The sequence below is a fragment of the Zootoca vivipara genome, chromosome 3 (genome assembly GCF_965207765.1).
Source record: "Zootoca vivipara chromosome 3, rZooViv2.hap1.1, whole genome shotgun sequence".
Classification (NCBI taxonomy): Eukaryota; Metazoa; Chordata; class Lepidosauria; order Squamata; family Lacertidae; genus Zootoca; species Zootoca vivipara.
In genome coordinates, this window is record NC_142586.1 from 78,030,810 (window position 1) to 78,041,473 (window position 10,664).

The 10,664-nt window shown below is 42.5% G+C and overlaps 1 protein-coding gene across 2 annotated transcripts in view; it reads right to left on the reverse strand.

The window, feature by feature from the left end:
* AHCTF1 (AT-hook containing transcription factor 1) overlaps positions 1-2,748 on the reverse strand; it is a 50,703-nt gene extending 47,955 nt beyond the window's left edge. The window contains exon 1 of one of the 2 annotated variants that reach the window (XM_060272889.2): positions 2,470-2,748. The gene's annotated coding sequence lies outside the window, so the exon portion shown is untranslated. Of the gene's footprint in view, positions 1-1,916; positions 2,112-2,469 lie in introns of those variants that run through there. The other variant, XM_060272890.2, reaches the window with a different exon arrangement.
* Positions 2,749-10,664: the final 7,916 nt, after the last annotated feature.

Here is a 10,664-nt window from a genome sequence, read left to right on the forward strand (position 1 = left end):
GCCCTTGGGGGAGAGGAAGGGTTAATGGGTTGGTTTTTTATTTATTTTGATTATGTATTTTGTGTTTTTATCTTGTGTTAAAAACCTCAAACTGGTAAGACATTTTCTGGCCTACAGACTCAAACTCTTCAGCGGCCATGCTTTCAAAGATGTTTACTACAACATCTTCTAGGAGATAAGAAAGCTCAACTCAGGAATGGCTGACATTATAAATAATTTTTATTTACAACTTTAAAAGAAGAGGAGACCTAGTCATTAAAGATACCTTAGGTTCTTTTCCACTGGGTTATTATACACTTCACTAAATGAGTCATAAGCAGAGATCCAAGTGCTTGTACAGAAGAAAAACAAGCGGGATGAGGAACACATTTATACAGGAAGTTCATGTAGGGCAGTCACAGTGTTCACTCCATATTGAACTGATTCACAATTTCACCCAGCTAATGAGCGGGCCAAGTATTTCAGGACAACGGGATTCTACATGTTGCGCACCTTGTAACTTTATAGGAAACATTTGACTGAAACTCACAGTAAGCTGTTTCAGATTGATGCAGATGAAACATTTGAAGTTATGGACATATCTTTGATGAAGTGAAATACTTATTTTACATTTAAAATGTAAGTGGGGAACTTGTGGCCTTCCAGACATTATTATCCTCCAACTTCCATCAGTTCTAGTCAATGGTCCAGGATGTTGGGAGTTGTAGTTCAGCAACATTTGGCAGGTCACAGGTTTGCCAGCCTTGATTAACAGGCTTCTCTATAAAATAGAAATGTTTCCAGGGCACCTAACAAATTATATTTTAGTTGTATACACGCAATAAAGGTGCAGCAGATATGAGCAGAATAGTACAATTTTAAAAAGAAGCCTAGTAAAATAAAATAAGAGGTATTTGCCTATTATAGAAAAAGGCCAAGTGGGCACTGAATCTACCAGGTCACAATTATGGCCCACACAGGTTGTATCAGTTTATTTTGTTAGGACCAAGAATTAGTATTGTTCCCACTATATCAGCAAACATATCTAGAAGTATGCACAATAAGCCCAACCAAGGACCCAACAGTTACACCTGACCAGAGTTAAGTCTGTACTGAAACAATGAAAGCCAATTTTACAGTAAACCCAATGATAGTAAACAATAAAATAAGGACATAGTATGCTTATTATTTGGGGTATTATTTTACACCAACCTCTCTATAGTCCTGCCAAATATGCATGCTTTTAAAACACACCAAGAGACAGGCACTAGAAAGTTACATGGATGTCATGGCAATATTGAACATCATCTATATTGTAGTCAAACATTCACAAGAGAAGTTGAAGTTCTCTGGGTAATGTATTCTGGTACTGTATAGTTCTTATTATACAATGAATTCAAAGCAAGATACCAGTCACCTATACCCATCCATTGATACAATTTGGTTGCCTATGGATCCATCAGCATCTGCCACTTCTCAAATCTAGTTCTCATCCTATCATGCAACTCTAAAATGATCAACTTTTGCACACTGGCTAAGAATCAAGAAACAAAAGAACATACAATAGGATGGTTTTTTTCTAGTATCCATTCAGAAATACCACCTCCAACCTGCAGCCTTAAGAGGCGATATCCACCCTGACTCAATTCTACCACACCATTCCAGCCCAATAACATCATGATTCTATGATGCCGAGATAGAACCAAGCTCAGGTTATTTCAATAGTGCTTACTCCCAAGTAATTAGGGCCTGCTATGGCACGCACGCTTCCTTGCAATCAAGTCTCGCTGAAAGACGCAAGCTTTGAACCCAGAATCGGGCTGCCCATGTGCCCTCAGCTCAAATTAAAATCACCCAGCCTGCAGAACCAGGAATCGGAAAGCAAATTGTAACTCGACGCAATGGCCCTCGAGGGAAAAAAATGGCTGTTCCCCCACCGTTTCAGTTGTTTGTCACGAACTGTCACATGTTCGCCGTGTTGAAGTTTTAAGAGCGCAGGTTCAAAGCGACAGGACCGCGAGCGGAACACGAACCGGGGAGCCCCCTCGCCTCAGCGGGCGGAAGAGCCCCTTCAGGCCGCGCCCCCGTCCAGCCACGCTCGCTTAAGTCGCCCGACAGGAGCACGCCACCCCCACCCCCCACCGCCTGCAATTGCCGCCTTGCCTGCCTCCCCCAGCCCGACGGGCCCCCTCGGCGTCCCCGCGCTCTCGAGGGCAAAGGGCGAAAGAGAGGCCTCGCCCCCATCAGCCTTTGAGGCTGGGCGTGTGCGACGGAGGCTTCCCCGGAGAAGGCAGGCGCCTGAAGCGCCCGGCAGAGCCATGTGGACCACCCGCAGACGCTTACATAAGCAGCCTGGGGGTGGCTCGCCTCAGGCCGCCCGGCCCAAAACCGGGCCTACAAGCCTGGTCCGCTGCCCGCCTGTCTGCCTGCCCGCCCTCGCTCGCTCCTCCCGCCTACCCACCCGCCGGCCTCCTTCTTCGCAAGCGGTACCTGCTGCTCAGGCGGGTGTCGCCGCCTCCGCCGCCGCGCCGCTCGGCCTCCCGTCAGAAAGGCGACATCTCTCTCCCTCTGTCGCACCCGCCGCAGCGGTTGGGGAAGGCCGGCGAACGTGCGCCCCTCCTCGGGCGGGCTCTCTGCGCCGGGCCTGCTCAGTCGCCGGTCGCCGCGCGCGCTCTCGCTCGGTGTCTGTCTGCGCAGCAGCAGCAGCCTCTCCGTCGTCGTCGTCGTCCTCTTCCTCCCCCCCAACCCGCAATCACTCACCGGCAGGCTGGAGGCGAGCGGGGGGGATGTGGGAGGAGGGAGGGGGAAGGCTGACCTCTCGCGAGAACAAATCACAGCCTTCGCGGGAATTTTCAAATTCTTGAGCTCTTGCTGTTGTTTCTTTTAATTGTTCGCCTTGCGAAGCCTGCCGAAGCAGTACGTAGTAGGAGCTGAAAGCACCCGGGCGCTGCCTTCGCCAAACTACAAGGCCCAGCATGCACCGCTTCGAACGTAGCCGCAGAGGAGACAGTCTCGGGCGTCTTGAAGGCGGGGGTTTTCCTTGAAGGTTTAAAAGGCGGCCGTGGGCTTTCCGTTGGCCATGTGCTCACGTGGGCCAGATGCATGTTTACTTAGCAATAAGGGCAGCTGTGTACCATAGGAATTACTCTCCTTTTTCTTCTATTTCCTTTCTCCCGGTTTCTTCGTTTCTTTCCTTTTTTGTAGCTGTTTTTTAAAATTATTATTTCCATTAGTTTTCTCTCTTACCGTATTATGATAAAACTTTAATAAAAATCTTAACGTACACACAGGGCTTACTCCCAAGTAAGTCCTCCTAGGGCATTATTATATTTACATTAGCTTTTGACAGGTGAGCAGCTCCCAAGACTCTTGTGAACTCAGCCGCAGTGAAGTTTATTTATTCACACATTTAACGTAGCTAGAGTTGTATATTGCTGTCCCTGTTACACAGGAAAGGCCTACTGTTCATTGCAGTTTTCACTTGGATGACAAAGAAGTCATGATTTGGGATGAAAAACAAATGCACAAAAAGATTACCTATGATAGAATGGATGCCTATTGTCCTATATTTTGTTAGTGTTCAACTGCAAACGTCATAGTTGTGCATTTCCATCTGCTTACATTTACACATTTATTTTTGTTAAACAAATTTGGCGACTAATAACATTGCAACAGTGGCTATGTTTGTTAATAATTTCCAAAAATATTTTCCAACTTTACATAGCATTGTAGCGTTGGAAAGGACCCCGGGAGTCATCTAGTTCAGCTCTCTGCAATGCAGTAATCCTGCCCACAGCCATCTCTGGGTGGGTTTAGATCATAAAAATGCATTGCTCTAGTGCTGCTGAAGGACTGCCAGAAGCCATTTGAAAATGGCAACCTGTACAGAATGTCTCGCCATTCCCCCACTCTCCAATTCAGAGCCTATGTCTCATATGCCATGTAAGTGGAAATCTCCATTGGTAATAACTTTCCTATAAAGTCTATTACAGGGGCAGCACTGGTAGGTGTGTGAATGTTTTCCTGTTCAGTTAGTCCATGATCACTCCAGAAGTGAAGATTGTAATTGGCATTACAGTACAGTACTGTAGTGCTGTTCTTAGGACCTCCTGGAGTTTTTGCCCAGCCCATACTGACTGACTGTATTCAGATGTATTCAGCTGCATTCACATGAAAACCAGGAAATGATGAGGGTCCAAGATACATTATACATTAACTGCATAATTTGCCTTTTTGTTTCTGATCTTTTCCTTTTTCAAAAGAGTTCTGAAGCTACATAACTGGGCTGGAGGAGCAATATGAATGCTTGCCTCTTGTGCTACAGCCCTTATGAAAATTGCCCCTCTACCCCAGCTAGTATTTGATATTGTTGGGAAACCGTTACTGCAAGCTAGTATTTGGAATTGCCAATCAATTTGTTTTATCAAATCTTGTCAATTGGCTAAAAACACACACATACAAATTTGGACCATAACATTATTTTTATTTTGTGTTGACACCAGAAATAAATGCACGTGTACTGGGAAATAAGCTTAATTGAATTAAGTGAGATTTACTTTTGTGGTAAACTTTGTATAACCAACATGTTTACCAGTAAGTCTAATTAATGCACAAAAGGGTTAGGCCATAGAGTAAGCTGTCCTGCCAAGCTTAGCTCTCACCTTGGAGAGACTAGGTAATCAAGGCTTTGTTACCTGAGAAGCTCAACCTGTGAAGAGGCTAAGCTGGAGCATCCAGGTTAGTTGCATGACTCTCACAAGCCATTCTTGTGTTCCTATAACCAATAATTTAGGAGCTTTCACTGCTTTGAAACTAAGCCAAGTTTTACTGTCTGTGCAGCTTTCTGAAGTACATGAATCTGACCTTTGAAGAGTTTGTAGGTAAACCATTTTAAACCTAACCAAATGGGTGGTAGGGGAAGAGGGAAATTTTAGAACTCATAATGGCACATTTTAAAGGTCTAACAGTCTATATTTTCATGTCTTACTTTGCTGCATATTTTGTTATTTTAAATCTTTGCTGGGGTTCTCTCACCAAAGATTACTTGCCCCAAACTTGGATCTTAGCCAGGAATTCTTCTTTTGTATACCATTTTTTCCCTTGAACCAACAACTTTCACGTAAGTGTGCATAAACAGACTTGCCTAAAGTGAAAACCAGGCACCCTCAAACTGTGGCCCTCCAGATGTTTTGGCCTACAACTCCCATGATCCCTAGCTAACAGGACCAGTAATTGGGGAAGATGGGAATTGTAGTCCAAAACATCTGGAGGGCCGAAGTTTGGGGGTGCCTGGTGGAAACTAATGCAACCACCACACTCATTTGCTAACGTAACAGAATATTTTACAAACATAAGAATTACAGCACAGGCAGACATATACAACTTAACACATTCATACATACATACCTAATGATACCTTGTTGATAGGTCAATGTTTTTCACGTATGAAAAACTTATCCCTCTCTGTGTCAAGAAAGAACACCACAAACCTCTATGCTTCTGTATAGATATGAGCTAGTATTAATTGTGCGTGTGGCCTTGCCCGCCCCCCAAATGTTACAATCCACTTTCTTGATATAATATGTGCTTCCTGACAGCATTCATAACCTTTATGCTTTTCAGTAAAACAAAGAACACTTATTAGGCAGTGCACAGTGGAACAGAAAAGCTGCCTTTGCATTCTATGGATAAAGTAAGATTGACAGCCATGAATACATTACGTATCTGGAAGCCTTTTGTCCCAATGCTTTGCCTTACATCGTTCTAGGATAACCATGTTATGTAACCGATTAGAACTTAAATATATACCATTATTTACTTCCTCAGGCAGAGGTAATGCTTTATACCTTGTATACCTTACTTCCTCAGGCAAAGGTATATATTTTAATTTAATGCAGGTCTTATCATAAAATGATGTCATATTTAATTTAAACAAGTTTCTTTTTTGTTTTGTACTTTGGCATTTGGGAAGTCTATTTCTAGTGCTTGTAAAACAAGTCAAAAGGAAAAAGGGGAGAAATACTGTTCCTTTGTTCAAATGCATTCATAAGTAATGAGCACTTTTTATTATATAATAGTATTCCTCCACAGACCTCACTATATTGTATCAGCTTCTGACACAGATGAGACCACAACTGAGTACTCTGAGCTAAAGTTCAATGGGACTTTAGTGTGCTTTTGTTGATTTGTGAGTTGTAAACCACCTTGAATGCCCACCAAGTAAAATGGTGGTGCAGAAATGTAAAACAAAGAAACAAAATTATTAATGAGCATTATTAGACCCACACCTATAAACTAGCCTCCAGTATGTGTTTCAGATTTACAGATTGCTTGGGAGTACTGTATTAGATATTATGGGTTGTATCCACTGCTGCCTTCAACTCAAAGTCAGGCACAGTTTTTGCCAATTCCCGTTAAATATTGCAGCCCTCCAGACTATTGGAAGGATGCTAGCCACAAGAGCCTGAGAGACCCTACTGCAGTATTGCCTATGTGATATAAAAAGCCTTCAGCAGTTTGGTTTACTTTGCAAAAAAAGGAAGGCAAGGCGGCTGATGGAGGAATATTGGCCAACTCCAGGGAGGTGATATCAAGTCTTGTACGGGTAGGACATATCCAATCAAATTATAATTACAAAAGGCTGCCCCTCTGGGCCCATTGTTTGAATCCAAATCCATTCATGCCAGGGAGAGACTGGCAACTAAAGAAACAAAAAACAAAAAAATCTAAAGGAACAGGATACAGGTAGGTAGCCGTGTTGGTCTGGATCGAAGTAAAATAAAAAAATTCCTTCAGTAGCACCTTAAAGACCAACTAAGTTTTTATTTTGGTATGAGCTTTCGTGTGCATGCACACTTCTTCAGATACAGTGAAATGGAAGTTTCCAGGCACTTATGTAGAGAAGGGGTGGGGAGGGTTGACAAACAGGCCAAACCCTACGCCAAAGGATAAATGGACATAAATCTGACATCAGGAACCAGAAGACAGAAAAACCAGTAGGAGAACACTTCAATCTCCCAGGACATTCTATACAAGATCTCAAAGTAGCTGTCTTACTACAAAAGAATTTCAGAAATAGACTGGAAAGAGAAGTTGCTGAATTGCAACTTATCACCAAGCTCAAAACCATGGAGGGACCTGGTTTGAACAGAGAGATCGGGTTCTTATCTCATTATACATGATAAGCGATCTTCAGCCATCTCAACCCTTGCTTTTTCATGCAAAACCATTTGCAGTCGTTTGCGGTCATCAACAGCTATCAGTCAGTCAATCACCCATTTCCACCACCCTTCTGAGTGATCCCCCCTCCCCATCCCCACCCCTCCCCACCCCTTCTCTACATAAGTGCCTGGAAACTTCCATTTCACTGTATCTGAAGAAGTGTGCATGCACACGAAAGCTCATACCAAAATAAAAACTTAGTTGGTCTTTAAGGTGCTACTGAAGGAATTTTTTTATTTTAAAGGAACAGGATTAACTCTTTTAGTGTGGCAGCACCTACTGCTTTGGAACTCCCTGGAAGCAAGAACCTTCGCTGTGTTGTTTTTGGCGCCTGCTTAAAACATTTTTGTTTAGGCAAGCCAAATGGGATCAAATGCAGTCCCCAGACCACACCACAAATTGGCCCTGCTCCACACCTTTCTCAAGTGCTTTTGCCTGGTTGGAAAGTCCCCTTGAATTGGGATAATTCCTCTTGTTTGCCTATATGAAGGTTTCCCTTGCTTATGGTACTGTAGTTTTGTTTCATTTTTTTTAATCCTTAATTCAGCAAGATCCTGTACATGCTTGACAATAATGGTTTAGAGTAAAACATGTACAGTGCAGGGGATTTTGTAAAAAAATTTAAACAATGCTACATAAGATTCTGTTTTACTGAGAATACACTAGCCTAAAAATGGAGACGCATCTCAGCCTTCCTGGCAGGATTGTTAATTGCATGCTCACATGATATTTCTGTGTTGACTCCTTACTGGCAGCTATTCAACCTTGGTAATCAATAATAGATGTGCTTTGCAATGTGTAATCAATGCATGTATGTTTTGTTTGAAAGCTGTGCTCATCTGCTGATTAAATGTTTAATCGGTGATAAATGGTTACTGACATCAAAACCAAAGTAATTACAGGCTCAATGAGCCAGAAACAGCATAATGGGAATTCTACTGTTCTCCAGGAGAGTAGGGATAATTTAATAGAAGAGGGCATTGCAAAACCTAGAAAAAAGGAGACCTAATTGGTGGCAGAATGAGCTGCCTATGAAAAGTGACTGAAGTCACTGAAAGCGGAACTTGGAGCATCGCTCCCAAGAGGCATTTTACTCCCTCATACTCTGTATAATTAACTTATGGGATTTACTACCTCAAGATCCAGTGATAGCCATTAGTGTCACAGTTTCAAGTAAAGCTTAGACAAATTTATGGAAGAGAAGCCTATCAATGAAAATTAACCAGATAAATTAATTGCACATCCCACCTTTCCTCCAAGGAGTTCAAGTTCTCATATTTGTAGCTAGTGATGAAAATAAGATCTTTTCTTCGGGTCTACTCACCAGACTTCATATTCCCACTGGAAGTTTCCCCATAAGCATTTGGATGACCATGATGGGTAATAGGCATAGCTGCCAAGTTCTCCCCTTTTTAAAGGGAAAATCCATTATGCTGAATAGGCTTCCTCGCGAGAAAAGGGAAAACTTGGCAGCTATGTTAGTAATAGGATGTTGGACTAGTTAGGCCTTTGGTCTGATCCAGCGGGGCTCTCCTTTTAACTGTTACAGTCTGTTGTTTTGTCCCCGTGAAGTCCATTTTGCCATTTAATATTAGGAGGAGGACTACATAAACCACCCTGACCACCTTGGTGAAAGGGAGTTACATTGCATATAAATGTAACAAAAATAAAATGAACCCGAGTTAAGAACCCTTAAAGAGGCCTTTTAGATTCTATCTGCCTCTTCAACATTCATACAGATAAAAGTGGAAATGGGTACAATGAGATTGTTTGTCACCCATAAAACAGCAGGTATGCAATCAGTTGATTCTGTCTGTGTAACTCCAAGTGTCATACAGATTACTAATAGATGTATCTGGTCCCTTAGTGATTTTGCAGCTCGATGGACCGTTGGAACAGCAACAATATATTCAAATACCATACAGATCCATGTCTGTGCAGGAATTCAAGTCTAGCAGGACTCTTGAGTCTATAGTTTCCTAGTGGCGTCAAGCTCACTCCATCTCTTCTCATTCTATTACACATTTGAGTGAAGGCAGCTTGGCTGAGCCTGAAGTTTGCTGAGTATACTTGCCTGTAAGGTGCAATTTCAAGTGTTCTGAAAGGGAGGACTCATCTGATAGATGCCTCCCTTTTATTAAAATTATTTTGGTACAGCACCATTTATTTTACAAGCTCAAACACAAGTACAAAGAGTCTGCTGAGAAGTCTGAAATGCATTCCATTGGAACAGACACATTTGACCTGGGGCACCTACAAATCTAAGCATTCCTGCTGCCTGCTGGCCATTCGTATGAGAATCTTATGGCACTAATCACTACCAGGAAATAGGATTTCAATTTGCATCATGCTGGTTCAGATATTGCTTCCTTCATGATGCTGCATTCACGGGACTGCTCTGTGTGGGCAGTGTTTGAATCAACCTAAAATGTTATGGTCAGAAGACAGAATTGTCAACTCAAAGCTTTGTTTCAAACGCAGTACTTTAAAAAGCATCAGAAAGTGATCTGAAAGCTGTGCTAAAGTTAAGCAGCTCTGCCTTGATGGAAACCTCTGTATGCTTCATAGGAGCAGAGGAAAATGACCTATACCGAGTCAGACAATTGGATCATCTAGCTCAGAAATGTCTGGCAACAGCTATCTAAGGTTTCAGGCACAAGTTTCCCTGGACGGTTAAGTCCAATCAAAGGTGACTATGGGGTGCGACGCTCATCTCGCTTTCAGGCCAAGGGAGCCGACATTTGTCCACAGACAGCTTTCTGGGTCATGTGGCCAGCATGACTAAGCTGCTTCTGGTGCAACAGAACACCATGATGGAAGGCAGAGTGCACAGAAATGTTGTTCACCTGTACCTGGACCGTCTGCATACAAAACACATACTCTGCCACTAGGTGACAGGCCCCCCTGAAATTCTACCTTGATCTCTATGAAGGGCAGATAAGATATAAATGTAATGAAATACAAAACGCAAGGAAAGAATTTTAAATTGTACAGTAATTACTTGGTCCAACACAAATAATTGAACATTAATATAGTGGGTCATAGCTCAAAGGTAAAGTACGTGCAGTTGGTCCTCCTTTCTTCCTACCTAATGTGTTTTTAAATATGTATTATATTGTTAGCTTTCAGGCAGGACCTGATTTGAAATACAGTGGTACCTCTGGTTACAAACTTAATTTCATCCGGAGGTCCGTTCTTAACCTGAAACCGTTCTTAACCTGAGGTACCACTTTAGCTAATGGGGGCTTCTGCTGCCGCTACCGCGCGATTTCTGTTCTCTTCCTGAGGTAAAGTTCTTAACCTAAGGTACTACATTTGGGTTGACGGAGTCTGTAACCTGAAGTGTCTGTAACCCGAGGTACCACTGTACTTGTTTCATTTATTATTTAAGTACATTATTTTGGCTGAGCATATTATTTTTCTTGTCTTAAGTGTAAGTAAAAGTGGATGCTTTAAAGCAAAGA